General features: G+C 44.2%; 1 long non-coding RNA gene across 1 annotated transcript; it reads left to right on the top strand.

Annotated features, from left to right (window-relative positions):
- Positions 1 to 9,980: 9,980 nt before the first annotated feature.
- LOC129212700 (uncharacterized) lies at positions 9,981 to 15,533 on the top strand. Its single transcript, XR_008579264.1, has 4 exons — positions 9,981 to 10,602; positions 13,949 to 14,098; positions 14,569 to 14,606; positions 15,120 to 15,533. It is a non-coding gene; the product is annotated as an uncharacterized LOC129212700 (long non-coding RNA).
- Positions 15,534 to 15,697: the final 164 nt, after the last annotated feature.

Here is a 15,697-nt window from a genome sequence, read left to right on the forward strand (position 1 = left end):
TTGATTTATCTGCACCTGCAAACAGAAAAAGGCCCTTGAATTAGTTGCCCTGTGGCTCTGGAGGATGTGATTCTCTCAGTTGTCTCTGGTTCATTTTGAATAGCAAGTTAATGACAGTACGCAAATCGCCAGTGATTATGCTTCGGTTTCCATTGTCACCCCACATAATGTCCTCCTCCAGTAGCGCTTTGTGATGTTGCTCTGTGATGCACAGAGTGTTCAATAAGAAGTGCTGTAAGTTCTGTCTCAGAAATTCAGCATTTATAGTAGTTACTTGGGACGATTTTATCTCCTGGAGACAGGGCTTTTAAATTATGACTAATACTTTGAATTGTATCTGGGAGTCTTTCATCTCCTGCTCTCTCTCACATATTTAGTCCAGATAGACTTACTTTACTCCCAAACCACTCAGTCCTCCTCTTCCAATTCACGCGAGAGAAATTTTTATGATTTATGTAAATGACAAATTATCAGGCTTCAGAAAAAGTATTTGTTTTTTCATATTGTTTACACACAACCAGTAAGAGGAGCTGGAGTAAGGGATGCAGCTCACAAAGCCTTGCAAAGAGAAAAGGGATGTGAGTAGAAAGGACTTAATTCCCATTCTTTTAGACATTAATAAGAAATGTGCTATTTTGGGATGAAATTCTGCCTCCATGTCCAATGATGTAGATCCACTGAGGCCAGCTGTTTCAATAAAGTCGGTCTGACTCTGAGCTCTGTGTTGGTTACACCAGCTCAGGAACTGTTCTCATCATTTCTGCCCCTCTGCTGACTCTCTCCAACAGTTTATCAACAGCTTTGCAATTATCTGAGCCTGTGAAAATCTCACATAAGAATCAGATTTCACAGTATTTTCCATCATGCTCTAGGTTGTGCTAAATGCTAATTATCATTGCATGCTTCAGAAGTGTGTGACTTCAAATATAATTTAGTGTGAGAATTCAGAATTAGGGATTGTTGGGAATTGCAATAGCTTTGCAGGTGAAAAATTTTCTCAAACTGGGAGTGCACCACTAAAAGCCACATTTCTACTGGGAAAGGTGATTGCTCAGGGTGTGCGAGACCGGGATATATTTTTCACGCTGCCTTTTCCTCCCTCCAGTGAACACCCTAACACTGCTTTTGCTAATCTGGGGTTAGTCTCTTGCTTAGATGAACCTGTCGGAACACTTTTCTTCTTGAAACAGGGATTTGAGCCCGAATCTCTCAGTCTATGTCCATGCTAATAAAATCAGCAATACTTCCCGGCTCTCGGCACCCCACCTCAGCAACGTCCTGTCTCCTCCCCTCTGGGTATTGGTTTTCTTGTAAAGACTGTGAGGCAAGAGCTGTGACAGCATTATTCTGCTCTCGGTGCGTGCTGTGATGCATCTGGTGCACTGCTAAGCCATGTGCCACAGCCTGCTGACCTGGCCCTGCGGCTCGTGATGCAGGAGCCTTCTTTTCATTTCTGTTTAGGAAAAAGGAAAAGCATTTTTTTAGGAAGCTCTTCACATCATCCCTCTGCCAAACCAGACTTTTCTGGATGTTTTTGATGGCCAGAAGACTTTGGCAGAATGGGACTGTTCCCCATTGCCCTTTAGAGCTTTAATCAGAGTTTTCCCTGTTGTTTGCAGGATGAACTCCAAACTGTAGCTCGGTTGGCAGCTCAGTATCCCTTTAAATCACGGCTGGTTTCTCCTATGTCATTAATATTTTATTTATGTTGTATTACTTTTCACATCAGTCTCCATGCCAACAGTTCATGCCAGGAGCAATGTCTGATAGAATAATTTAAATCCTCAGAGACATGAGCACTTTCTCTTTGGATAGTGTCATTAAGTCAGATTCATTTTGTCCTTTGTTTTGCAGTGTCAGAGAGCCAAGGCTGGACGTGTTCCTCCTCGCCCCGTGCCTGCAGCAGCGTCCAGCGAGGACAACTCTTCACATGACAAGAGCTGAGGATTAACACTCGCTTAAGCTGGCGTCAAGTGTTGTCCACGACTGATACCAAATTTCACTAGACCGGATGATAATTCTGGGAAAACACAAGGTTTTGAGTAGAAAGTCCCTTCCTCGGGACACTTACAAACTCTTGTTTGTGGAGTTGCACCATCCTGGCTACACCACCATTACTGCTCTTACTCCCCTGTAAGTGCAATCCATACAACGATTTTATTGTTTCCCTCTTTATATTGTTCATCTGAACTGTGGGATCCAATCCGCTCCTGCTACTGTCAGGAAAATCCCTCTGACACTGGCCTGGAGAAACCACTGAGAGCAAAGATAGAGGTCAATGTAGCCCCCTCTTAACCACGTACAGGATGGTCACAATTCTGATTTATGCTGCAGATTTGCTGGGATCTACGTAATATGCCTTCTAGGAGATGTATCTGATGTCTGCTGCTGGATGCCCATTTGTTCTTGGTAGCTGTCTGTCTTCCCTTTTATCCTGCAGTGGTAATAGTCAGCTCTCCACAGACAGTCCTGCAGAATACAGACAGCAAAATGATTTCTGCAAGGGATATTCTAACTCTGTGCTCATTGCACTGCTGTGTTTTCCAGAAGAAGGTGTGGTAGCTCGCTGTTGAGGAGCACACGGCTGGGACAGGCTGAGCTGACGGGGGTCTGGCCCTTGGCTGAGCCGCACTGGGACTTGCTGCCTGCTTTCCTCTGCCCATGTCTCCTACCAGCCTCACTCCCCCAGCTGTTTTTTTTTGAATATGTGTGTTACACACCAGCATGACTGAGGGTCACATTTGTTATTTCAGCCTTTAATAGATGTCCGGTAAAAAGCAAGGAACGGTACTCAGTCCTGCAGGTCCTGCAGGAGGGGACCGCTCTGCCGGGACAGCGTGACCTCAGCCCTGCCCTCTCTGGGATGCTCACTCCAGCACCAGAGAAATGCAAACACCGGAAAGGAAGAAGTGAAATAGTGAGTAGAAATAAATAAATAAATAAATAAATAAATAAATAAAGCAAACTTCTCAGGTTTAAATAAGAGAAGAATAAGCAGGAAGGTAGAGACAAAAAGGGATGGAGTGTCAAGAGAAAGAGCAGCAAAAAACCACGAGTGTGTTTCTCCATGTTTAACAAAAAAATGGATACAAGGGACCCCTAAAGGATTGTTGTTTGAAATACAAAGTCTGGATAAAATAACGAATCAATGAACATAATCTAATGCCACTCAGGAAAGATGTGTCACTCACAACACTTCAGATTCCTGGGGCCCGGCAAATTCAAGTTTTCTCCCACCATATTCTTAAAATCCTGTCTGTAAGACTCCGGGAATGGTATTAATCACAGGTGTAGCCAAAGGCAGAGATCCAGGAATCACAACTGCCTTCATAAGCCTCTGCACCGGAGGGGATGAAAGAAAAATTAGTTTACTGGAGGGACTGTGGAGTTAGCACAGATCATCCCAAGAAGCAATTTGTCAGTATACGACACCCCTATGCAAGCGAAGGGGAAGGAAAAGAAAGACCCAGACAACAACCTCAGCTCATACACATGGCTGCATTGATTTTCCATGCCAATTAATGCCGGCTAAGAACACATCCCTGGAGACCACACAGCGAGAACTATAGGCAAAAACCGCCTCACTAGAGATTACAGACGCCTTTGCAGACTCACGCTATCAGCCCTCCTTATTTGCTTCTGTTTCTCTTATTAAAATCCACAGTGGGAAAGAAGCTGGTGTGTCTTCCCGATGCTTGCAATGTAGTTGAGGGCATATCCATCTGTTTCAGCAAGCCAAATCTATCCTCTGTCTTGTTATATTTTTGATTTGTTTTGTTCTTTCTGAAATATAATGGGTGGCCTTGCTTATTTTTCCCAACTAGCAATTCCTTTACAGATCAAATTGCAAGCAGCCCTATAACTTTCTGACATGGCAGGATTATGAAAGACCTGCAGAAGTGTCATGATGCAGTCTCTGCTGTGAAATCTGACAATTTAAGAGCTTCCATCCTGGTCCTGACAGCGATGATTTTTGATACCCTTTTAAAAATGCACTTCTTTTTCTGCTCTGACAGGTATTGGAGAAATAAATGAAATGTGCAATCCTTTGTGCAGATGGGAGGGCATTGGATGATTCACTGGCTTTGAGGGTGCTAACAGCCATCCTTTACACGTCTTGTGTTGGTTTAATGGGTAGTTTGCAGCTGCGGGATCATTGCTATATTTTGTAGTTTTGTTCTATTATTAGCTATTACAGGAATATGAGACCACAGATAGCTTTGTATTAAACTACCAGTTCCTGTATTTATTGGCACCACCTGGGGATTAAAACAGATGCTGTCACTCTGCAGAGTTATCTTCAAAGCAGGGGAGATATAATGAATACGTGATCAAAGCGCCCTCGCTTCGTCCCATTGTGCAGTAATTACAGATGGAAACATTTTCTAAACAGGCAGCGTTGGCTCGGGGGAAACGAGCAGTGCAGAGGCTTTGCCCCACACAGCAGGAGCCAGCGCAGGAAAGCAAAGCCAGTCCCCAAAACCTTCAGTGGTTCAGAGAAGGGAAATGCTCCACAGTCCCCGTGGCCTCTTCCAAGGAGAAAACCACTGCAGGAGGGTCCAGCAATTCCCTCCGGGCCACGTAAATACCCTGTGGTTGCCCTCTGGGCGTGTAGTACCCTGTGGTTAGCAAGAGAGCTGCTCGTTCACAGTGACCAGCACCGTGTTTGTGATAAAAACTCTTTCAGTGACCTTTTGTGATAATTTCAGCTCATTTCGCCATGGCTACTGGGCATGTTCCTGCCCTCTCCAGAGGTTGACTGAGACCTTTTCACCCACAGGAACCTCTTCACCCAAGGGAAAACATATTTACCTTGAAAATAGCATGGTAATCTGTCCTTTGGAGGAAAATTGGAAGAAATCATTTAAGCTAGGATGATATATGAAATATGTGGCAGAGCCACTAGCTCACGTTCCTTGCACGTGCGGGCAAAAGGGACACAATAAATAATGCAGCAAATGAGCAGTAAATCATTTAGGTACCGTAAGGCTTGGCTGAGATACATAAGAACCCCTCCTAAATTTACAGTGCCTCTCCCTTTTTGCATTGCAGGAGGTCTGCAGCCTCTCAGACCCATGGTGGTGGCATCCCGAGCCTGCCATTGCCAGGCACAGCTCCAGCCGCAGCAAGCGGTACACCGAAAGGTGGCACTTCCAGAAAAGGTCTGAGTGAGTCATTTGGACATTAATTGGCATCAATATTAAGCATAATTGTGCTATCTGGCTGCAGCTCCGTGCAGGCTGACACGTGCTGGTGGTGTGTAAGAGGTGACTCTCCGTAGGTGGGTTTATGGTGAATCATCTCTGGAGCCAGGTGGCCTTTACGGTGTTGCTGTTCAAAGTCTGATGATGAGAGTGTGCTGTGGTTAGTGATAAATGCTGTCTTCCTCCTTCAAAAAATGTGGGAACTGCTAAAGCAAACCTGGAGCTGGAGGCTAAGGAGAGAAAGACAAGCCAAGGAGCTGGATCCCTGCAGCCCTCGTGTTCTCGCGGAGCCCTCGTAATAATTATGAATAAAGCACTATTCTTCCAAATCACTTTCTAAAATAAACCATCCAGATGGCTGTAAGCGAAGACCTAGTCATCAAGCTGAGTAATGCTTATTTTGAGTGCATTAACCAAGAAATGTGTACAATTGAGCTGAATTATGCACAATGCAACTCAAACAGATGCACACGCTGAAGCAGGAATAACACAAGTGTCAGACAGCGATGGTTCGCACTGTCATTCTGGTCCTGGTCTATGGAACAGTCCTGAGAGCTATTTAAGGGTGTCTAACCTCTAACATGTATAGAGAGGAAGAATGTCTTTTCTCTCCTACAGCTTTATAGGTACTGGAATAACTCAGAAAGGTATAACAGGAGATATTCAGTGCTAAGTGAAGGTAAATGCTCTCTCTTTTCTTTTTGAGAGGAAGTGCAGAGGACAGACAGATTTTCTTATCTTTGTGAGAACAAGGTTGTTTGGCTTTTCAGGCAATACTGGGGTTCTTTCCCCTCCTTTCTCCCAGCATGTCCAATTCAAACTTGGAAAAAATGAAATTATCAGAGGAAGGCAAATTCCTGGTCCTCTGCTAGAGCTTGCCTATGTCCGTAGTACAACAGAGTAAAATATAAATTCACAGAGATGTTTTCCAGCCTGCTCTGCCCAAACTAACATGCTTTAGCACTCGTACTGAAGTGCCTGGTAAGCATAGAAGTGTGCTTGATTGCTTTTAATGGGCACGCTCAGTGGGATGGCTTTCAGCAACGTTTACTGCCTGAGTGGCGAGGCATCGGCACGAGGTCTGTCCAGCTGCGGAATGCTGGAAGGGTCTTGTTGGCTACCGCCACTGCTTTATGTTTCCTGACCTCGCTTCTCAAACCTCGAGCAAAAAGCTTTCTGCAGGGAACCCCCTCCATAGCGTACAACTTTATGGAGCCTGCTGCAAAGTGCCGGGGACGGGAGGGCTGTGCACCCGTGCTGCTCTGCCGCGTGCCTTGCACGGGGCCCGCCTGCGCATCGCGGAAGCTTCAACTGAGAAAAATATCACCCACCCATCAGTTCGTCCACTACGCACCAATTTACCTTTGTGGTAAAATACAGCCTGAGTAACAGCAATTGCTTTATTTATTCATTTTCCCGAATGTAAGTTTTATTAGCTGTGAAATCAAGCCCTTTCCCTAGCTGGAAGTATGTGAGCAACCTTCACGTATAGGAAGATTATAGTGGTATAGCAGAAAAATAAAACTATTAGAAGCTCTTGAGGAATAAATTCAAACCCTCATTAATCTCTGTGGGCTGCATCTCAAATCTGAATTTTTATAGAACGTGGGTGGTATTTTCAAAGCGAGTTGCTGGAATTGGTTGGCTTAGAGGGTTGACTTAGATGATAACAATATGTTTGGGAACCGCAGTCCTCTGCCTGAACAAGATGCAGGCTGTGGTTTATGCTGTGTATGTCACCGATACAGGGTTGTGCCCGTGGCGTGGGGGTGGCTCCAGGTCCCTGCAATTCTAGTGCTGGAGAGCAGAAGGGCTGTGGCACGTGAGGGAGTGGAGCTGACGCACAGAGCTGTTGATAGACTAGTTTTGGGTTTTCTGATATTCACTAACTCAGTTACAGCATGCTTTTTGTGTGTCTTCGCTTTATTCTTTTGTCAAGAAACAGTTGAACTTCCTTATCTGGGACAACTCAGCTTTCTTTTAACTGTGAAACCCCAATTAAAATTGAAGAATGTGGTGGATGTGTCATCCCACTAATTCTGCATCACTCCTGTCTTTCATCCAGCCCTCAGAGGAGTCCCTTATTACTGACAGTGCATCTTGGTATCACTGGAGACCTAAATGCCAGCCATGAGGTTGCACTGGCTTCGGCACAGGAGAGGTGCACTTGACTCTTCAGCTTTTGCCTGTCTCTTAATTGCATCTGGGAGCATCAAGTTCGTTGGTTTAAGCTGTCGTAACGCAAAGGTTTCTGTCTCACTGCTGCAAGAATAGCAGGAAATGAAGTACCACACTTATGGAAGTTTAGGTTGGGACTGAAGTGTTGTCTTTAATCAAGAACAGACTTTGTGCCTAGAAAGAGTAAAGGCTAAAGGCTAAACCCCAGCTCCAAGAAGGACGCACGCTGGAGGGATTCCCTACTAGGATTTGAAAAGAGCTGTCGCTTACTTTGCTATCACAAGTGTCTTGGTACCTCAGATCTAGGTATTTTCCACATTTTGTTACTAATACTACTAAAATTTGAATGATGGATAAAAGCCCTTCTTATTATGTGAGATGATAGCAGAAACAAGGCTTTGTTTTCAAGTTTAAAGCAGTTTGGTTTTGGCTTAGGTTTGGGTTGGAGGAGAACCTAATCTTTTTTTTTTAATTTTTATTTTTTTAAATAAATATAAATAGCTGAATCTCCACTTTGGGGAAGCAGCAGGTGGTGATGTGGCCACAGTAGGTCCTAAACACAAAATTCAGCTGAAGGGAAAATTTTGCTTACGGAGCTTTTTATCTTTATTTTGTGCAGGTGTGACTGAGTGCGAGATACTGAAAGATGTGGTCCCCTGGGAGCAAGGTACACATTTACACAAAAAAAGAGTCAGACAGTACAAAGAAGAAAACCTATCTGAGTGCATCAAAGTCAGCTGAAGAAATATTGTCTTTCTAACAAGAAAACAGCAGTTCAACATTTATTTGGTTTAATAACACAGTTTAATGAGCACCAGATTCTTGTGGCTTTATGCATTGTTAAAGCATGTAGGCAGGTTGCTATAATGACCTGAAGAAAAACCCTGCAGAAAGAGGAGATTTTTTTTAAATTTTTTTTTTTTTTCCTTCCTTCCCCCTCCTGTAGCTTCGGTTTTACTTCAGAGCATGCGAGAGCTGCGGATTGCTTGTTCGTGAGCACAGCCTGCCGGCTCCCACCGCACCGGCAGCCACGGGCAGAGCCCTCCTCCCTCCTCCAGCACCCACTCGAGTTTGTGTGCGAGTTTGGGGATGCTTCGGTCTGTTTTTCCCTTGGGAACAGGCTTGCCCACTGAAATCCCTACGAGACACCCCTGGCTTTTACTCCGTAGTGTGAAGAATATATAGGGAAACACCTTGCAGGTCTCTGCAGGGACAGGAGGTTTGAACTTTTATAGGCAAAAGCCAGGAAAAACCCTCCTGAAACAATGGAAAATAAATAGTTGCTCTCCTCTCAGAGCGCCAGACTACTTGGGGGTCTTAGGGATTGTGGGGTTATTGCAGGCTCTGGCATTAATTGACATAACCAGGCACAATTATTCCTTTTACATTATGATGCTCTCTCTGAGCTATACCCAGCACCTAGGTTCAGGATTGCTTTTTAGCAGAATCTATAGGTATGTACATGCCACATTTAAATCCTTGAACTATCCCTGAGCCAGCCAGTGTGTCTGGACAGCTTGGGGAGAGGTGTTCAGAGACTGCAGGTCACACTGTTTGGCTTTAACTCCAGTCGAGGAAGGCTATTATTTTAATTTATGCCTGCTGACATCCCCCTGTAACACTTTTTCCTCTCATTTCATTGTACTTCAAGTTGCACCTTTCCCTCCTCCTCGTTTTCCCCGTAGGATGGCTGAAGAATGTGAACTCCACAATATTTTTTCAAAAGTTAAAAAAAAAAAAAGTAAACCCCAGAGCACAGGGGCTATAATTTAGGGTGATCAGGCACAGCCAGGTGAGGTACGCCGCAGGTGATGTACATTTTGCTGTGGGCACAAATCTCCTGCCCTTATTCCCCAGCCCTCCTGCCTGCAGACTCCTGCTCTCCCTCCCCTGCTCTGAAAGCAAAACCTGCTGAACGTTTGTGGTTCAGGTCCATAACATCATCTCCTCCGTCCTCCCCTGCAGAAATGCGGTGGCTGGTTTGCTCCAGGACCTCGTTCCTCTCTGCAGCTCCTGTGCCTGCAATGAGCTACCCCTGCCGTCACGCACCCGTAGCGGGTTTCCCGTGACGATACCTATCACAGCACAAGCAGTGACTGTGGAGCACCATGAAAAATGTGTCATGCCTAGATGGCAGCAGGGACTGCGGCAGGTGTTATTAGGTACGCAACATATGGTTAAATGTGTTTAATAAGAACAAAAGTCTCCCTCAAGTTGTGTCTTACTCTGCAGTGAGTATTGCTTCTGATGAGGTATCTGTTATTTGCTCACCTTTGTACTTCAATCTCAGTAACGTTGCTTTGCAGAAATCAGGAACTGCCAGAAAGCCACAAGCTGGAGTAACTGCTCTTGGATGTGCTTAGTGACTGCCCCGAAATAAAATTGGTGGCTTCTCTCTAGCGAGAGGCTTGCCTAAGTGTTACTTCAACCGGCTTCAGGTTTATTTGATGGTCCTAAGAGCTGTGACATGAATATGGTGCCACTGTGGATTTTGGGGAAAAAAAAACCAAAATAAAAGTCACTAAGCTGTGAGCTCACTTGGCTGGCTGCAAATGCAGAGCTGGGAAGATGAGCATGGTCTTGCGAGTAGTAGCTTGCTGAAGAAATGTGTCTGTCCTGGCTGGCTGCAGGTCATTCAGTGTTGATTCTAAATGTATGTGCCCAACAACTTTCTTCATAGGCTGAGTGCACTTCTGTGTTTGGGAATCATCATGGAGATTTGGCCCGAAGCACATTTTTTTACAGAAAATATTTTTGCATAAAATCAGCTTTTAAAATTGGTGGAAGCTCTCATTTTGAAATGAAAACATTGGAATGAGTTATCATAATCCCTGTTTCAGAGTTCTTGCAATCAGAAGTGATGCTGCATACCAGGATAATGAGACTGGGAGACCTGCTCCGATGGGAGGGCACGGGTGCAGTGCACGATGCTGTCAGCCGCCGGGGTACAGGGAGAGGTTTCCTTTGGGGATTTATTTGTTTTCAAAAGCAACTTGCTATGGAGTCTGTGTGCCACCCATTTGGATGTACAAGAGAACGACCTTCATCCTAAGGAAGATCTCAGCCATCAGTCTCCTGTGTCCTCGACATCGGTGCATGCTGTGACACCTAAAGCTGTGCCTGCCGCAGGGGTGGCTGCCGGAGCAGAGCCCGGAGTCAGGGCCAGCGACTGCGGCATGGAAATTCATCTCAGCACCAGATCCCCCTGCACTCCTGCTGTGTAAGCCCTAATTAAACCCTTGCAGCAGAATAATTAATCATTAGTAAGGGAATTAAATATTAGTCTGTATTATAGTAAACATTAGTTATATATTAAACAAGCTCGTTAGCTATTCATTAACCTTTTAAGCCCTTCCAAATCCCCTTTACCACACTGCAGGTTTGTGTGAAATATCTGTCTCAAATGACCTTAAGCGAGTGCCCTTTTGCTTGCTATTGAAGGCACTACAAATTCCAGAACCAGTTTAGTTATTTTGCCCCTTTGGTTATTATCCCCCTTTCTATTTGGCTTTATTTAAATTCAACTACAGTGAAGACTGATCTCATTATTGGTATGGAGCCATTAAAACCTCCCAGAGATTGAGGGAATCACTTCCCAAAATGATATATGATAAGCGAGGCAATGATTCTTTTTTCCCATTGTTGCTCTTGGCGCTGCTCGCATCGGGCATTGGCAGATCTTACCTCTCACACTAGAGTACGCGCCCTACAAAGATGCAGAACAGGGACCAAGAGAGGGTGAAGGTAATGGATATATATAGCCCCAAATAAGATTCAGAGCCACAGTCCCATTTTTGGCCCCTGGCTTCCAGCTCATTGAGGCAAATCCCTGAATTTCTCTGTGCCTCCCTTCCCTCACTGGAAGGTAGGGCTATTTCTCCTGTGCCCTCTCTATCCTTTTTTACTCAAAATGTAAGTTAGTTCCTTAAGGCCTTAGTTTTTGTGCAGGCTGGTGTCCAGCACCAGGTCTCCCACCTGCAGGGTTTGCAGCCCCATCACTGGCAAGGTAAAATGAGGGGCATGAACCAAGTGGGTGAAGAAGGGAACGATGGGACCTACTGACTGTAGCATCTCTGCCTCTGTAGTGGGGAGAGTTTTCTGGCCAAAGCAAGGGCAGAGCTGCTTTTAGGGGTCAGGCTGGGTCACAGAGAAAGCATTTATAATGTCTGGACAGAGGAAACATCTATTGTCCCCATCTGAAAGCCATCTTGCAGGACAGTCCTGGTAGCCTTGGCTGTGAAGTCACAACTATCATTTCCCCACTGGTTGGTTAGGGAGGGAGGCAAATGCCACGCTCCTGCTTGGGGCATGAGGCAGCAGAGGTGCTCTGCGGCACGGTGCTGCCCACGAAGCAGGACTGATGCTGCCTGCTGCCTCCCCACCTGCAGCCCAGGGATGCGGCGCAGACCTGGCCCCGGGTGTGGGCAGAGATCCGCTGTCTGCAGGAGATGGGGTTAAAACCCTGTCCACGCTGCTCAGGTCTCCTGCGTTTGTGGTGATGGACTGTGTCCTGCCTGGCTTGTCCTTCATGAGTGATCCTTAATCTCTTATATCTTTTAATTAGGGCAATTTCTTTTGGCCTGCTGGAAATGCTTTTCTCATGTAGATTAATTAAGAAAAAAAAAGCCTAGCTCTGACAATTTAATGTGCTGTGAGCTCTGGTCAGGATGCAGGCGGTCTTCTAAGCCATTATTCATGACACCATTCTCGCTTTTTATTTACCTTTAAACCATGTTTTGTGGGAACTGGGGACAGTAGTCGTTAGTCATTACCTGTAAAGTTTCAGGCAGAATTAGTCCAGCGGTGAGAGCAAAGCTGTGTATGAAACATCACCTCCACCCCGTGGGCTGCAAAGCCCATCCCATGCTGCTGCAAGCAGTGACATGATGCCAGGTGCCCTGGGGCAGCTCCTTTGTGGCAGGATTTGCACCTCTGCTCAGCAGGGGTTCCTGGCTTAAAACCTTGCAGTTCAGCTATTTAAAGGCACGTTAATGGTTTCTGCTGTTTGCTCCCTTTCTGTTAGCAGCAGCTGACTGGTTTGGTCTTTGCCAGGTGTGAAACAATTGTCTGAAGACTTGGGCAGTCAGCAAATCAATATTGGCTAGTTAATGGCTTTGTTCTGATCTTCCTTAGGGTGTCTGTTTAAATTCTAGTTTGATCGGCCTGCGGGATTTGCAGAATTAGGACCATCTCTTGCAGAATATTCACCCTTGTGTGGAAGAGTTCAGGTTAGTTTCATCTTTCTCTAACATGTTTCCCATAAAAACTCATAATTCTGTGTCTACAAAGAGTTTGGGCAAAGTTCCATTCTTTCACAGTATGAATTTGTCCAAGGAATATTGAATCCTATATTTCAAAGCCCAAAATAAGAACTGTTACAGACTGGATCAAATCTAACCCAGCAGGTGGGCTGATGTGACACTGGCCTGCCATGAGGTGATGGGACATGGGACAGGAGACCTGCACGTCTCAGGTCTAATCTCATCTGGGACCCAGCTATTTTCGTTTTTCCTCTTCAAACTCTCTAAGTTCTCTCAGGGATCTTTTAGTAAGGCTTCTTAATTTTAATTTCTTATAAACAGGGCTTAGAGAATAAACTATGAATTTAACATCGTTTCTGCTGATAGCACATTAATACGTAGTGTGCATCTTCCTTGTGTGTGTCCCTGGGACCAGATGAGAAGTGCTCTGACGAAGTGGGATTTTGCTTGTCATGAATATTTATATAAGAAACCTCAGTGCCTTCCTAGTCCCTGGAATGTAAATGCAAAAGGGGAGGAAGTAGATTTTTTTTTTTTAACAGTATTTTTAATACATCTTTCAGTCTCCTTTCGAAGTCCTAGAAAATATTGTGCTCTTTCATAGCAGATACCTGAACGCAGAGCAGCATGCTGACTACCTGTGGCAGGACTGCACTGCTTCACTTACGCAGGTGCTGTAAGGGCAGCAGCAGCAGCTGACGGGGCACGGCTATTCCTCCGCCTGGGCACACATAATTCAACGAGCTATTCACAGTGCGGGGTTATTTGTGTTACCCAGAACAGGAGTTGGCTGCAATAATCAGCAGTAGGAGAACATGCCTGTTGGCGTTGCTGGACTTTAGGACAGGCCCTTTGTTGAGCTGTATCTAAATATACAAAATGAAAGCGTATCATAGAGTTTCCACTTAACTTTCTCATCCGCCGTGACATGCGATACCATAAGAAATGGAAATTGTGGTGGTTATTATATGTTCTACCTGGAATAATTCTGCTTAAATTCCTAAGGGATGCTAAAACACTGAATGGGAAGGGTAAAGCAATGCTTTGATTGGGAGCCAGGTATAGAGCTGTAATGAAATACATTTTTAAGACAGTACCGGGGCAACAGAGCTGGTTTTTCAAAACTGAGAAAAGTTTTACACGGTGACTGGAAAAACGGGTGGAAAAAAAGCAGTATTACCATGGCAGATATTCCCTCTTCTCATGGGGAAAACTGAATATGTGAAATCAGCAACAGTTTCTGGTTTAAGTAGCGGAAGACAGCCCAGAGCGATGAGTTATTCTTGCAAATATTATTACTTGCAGTGTCTGTCTTACACTGGCGTTTGATACTCTCTGCTGAACGTCGACATTTAAGTGTTTCATCAAGGACGCTACGTTGCAAGAGCTATCAGATTTCCCACATTTGCAAACAACAGCTATGGTAAACGCTACCCTGCACTGGAGCGCTGTAAGGTACAGGTGGGGTAATCCAGGGGCAAATATCTTACCAGCTAAAGCCTCTAAATTCAGTGTTTCTCATTTCATTTTTGCTTGCACACTCAGTACCAGCACTATGCTTGTCTGAAGCCAGCTGAGATTAATTTTGGTTCTTAGAATGTAGTTTTACAAGCACATTAATAAGGATAGAGTAATTGCAAATTAAACACCACAAACAAGGAGTGAATTTTGCAGACTATAGTTGGTCACAGAACCTTTGATTTCTTAGTTTTATTCCTTTTAAATGTATTGTAGTTTAAGTTTTGCTTTTGGATTCTTTCGGGGCTTCGGAATTCCTATGGCAAAATTGTTTCATATAATGATTTCATTGTTCACACAAAGCAAAAAAATGTCCATGTACCGGATAGTCAAAAGATCAGGCAAACATTTCACTCAATGTACAACAAAATATTATGAGGTAATTTTATTTTTTCCCCCCCTTTTAGGTAAAAATATTACAGTATACAAGATAATCTTATTAAAGGTAAAAATACAGTATTTTGCTTTTTCTCTAAACAGATCTACGTACAGTACACTTTTTAATTTCATTTTCTTTTTTCTTTTTTTTTTTTTTTTTTACAAATATAACTATTATTCTATTAGGCTATCTGTGTTCTCATCTGGCACTTAAGAACTGATCACAGGTCACCTTCTGGTTCTGCTTGTTTTTCTTAGCTGATACCTAAATGTAATGTTCATGTTATAGGTGTCTCTTGTAAACAAACAGTACAGTTCAGTGGTTCCCAAGTCGTAAGGTGTGCTTTACGTAGTTGAAATCATGTAGCTAAATGTAAAACGCCAAGCAATCCAAGTTTGCTGTTGTGTTGCCCAGACTCATCACTTTCCAGTCGTAAAAGTGCAATCCAAGTACTTGGGTTACTGCAGCCTTTGAAACAGTTTTAATCCTTTCCTCGTCCTCTGTAAGAGCCAAACACATAAACCAATAATCTCTACAATGATTTTTCCTTTTTTTTTTTTTTTTTTTTTTTTCCCCCAGAATGTTCGCAGTGGAATTGAAGCTTTTTTGTATTGATTTAAAGGTTTGAAACTACTGGGCTGTGTTCTTTGTGATTTATCTCTCCCTATGGCTTGCTGTTTGACCTCTGGAATCCAAAAGCTGAGCTCAGTTGCATCGCTGTCGCTGGATTAACGTTGTTCCTTGAACTGAACACATTACCACAGTATATGTTATTTCTGGGTATTCCTGGGAAGTGCGTTTCACATCATTATGAATATTTCAGTACACTGTTGTCGAAGCTGGGATCGTGTAAGGATCAAAGAGAGGCTAGGTGTGTAACAAAGAGACCGTAGCCATTAGTGGACTAGCTAATACAGCTGGAAAAGGCGGAGAGGAGTTTTTGGCTGGGAATCACTTTATCAGCAGAGGGGTGAAAGGATGCTTTACCCAACAAGCTTGGTCCATTTTTTCCAACGCTGTCCTCCAGTCTAAAAGGTAGATGACCTCTACCTGCCATACTTTGCCTCGGTCATTTCAGCAGATGATTTCTCATTTGCTTCTTAACTCATTAACCACAGTGCTGTTCAAAGTTATCTTCATAGATGCCCGTGTAAACA

The sequence above is a fragment of the Grus americana genome, chromosome 14, assembly GCF_028858705.1.
Source record: "Grus americana isolate bGruAme1 chromosome 14, bGruAme1.mat, whole genome shotgun sequence".
Taxonomy (NCBI): domain Eukaryota; kingdom Metazoa; phylum Chordata; class Aves; order Gruiformes; family Gruidae; genus Grus; species Grus americana.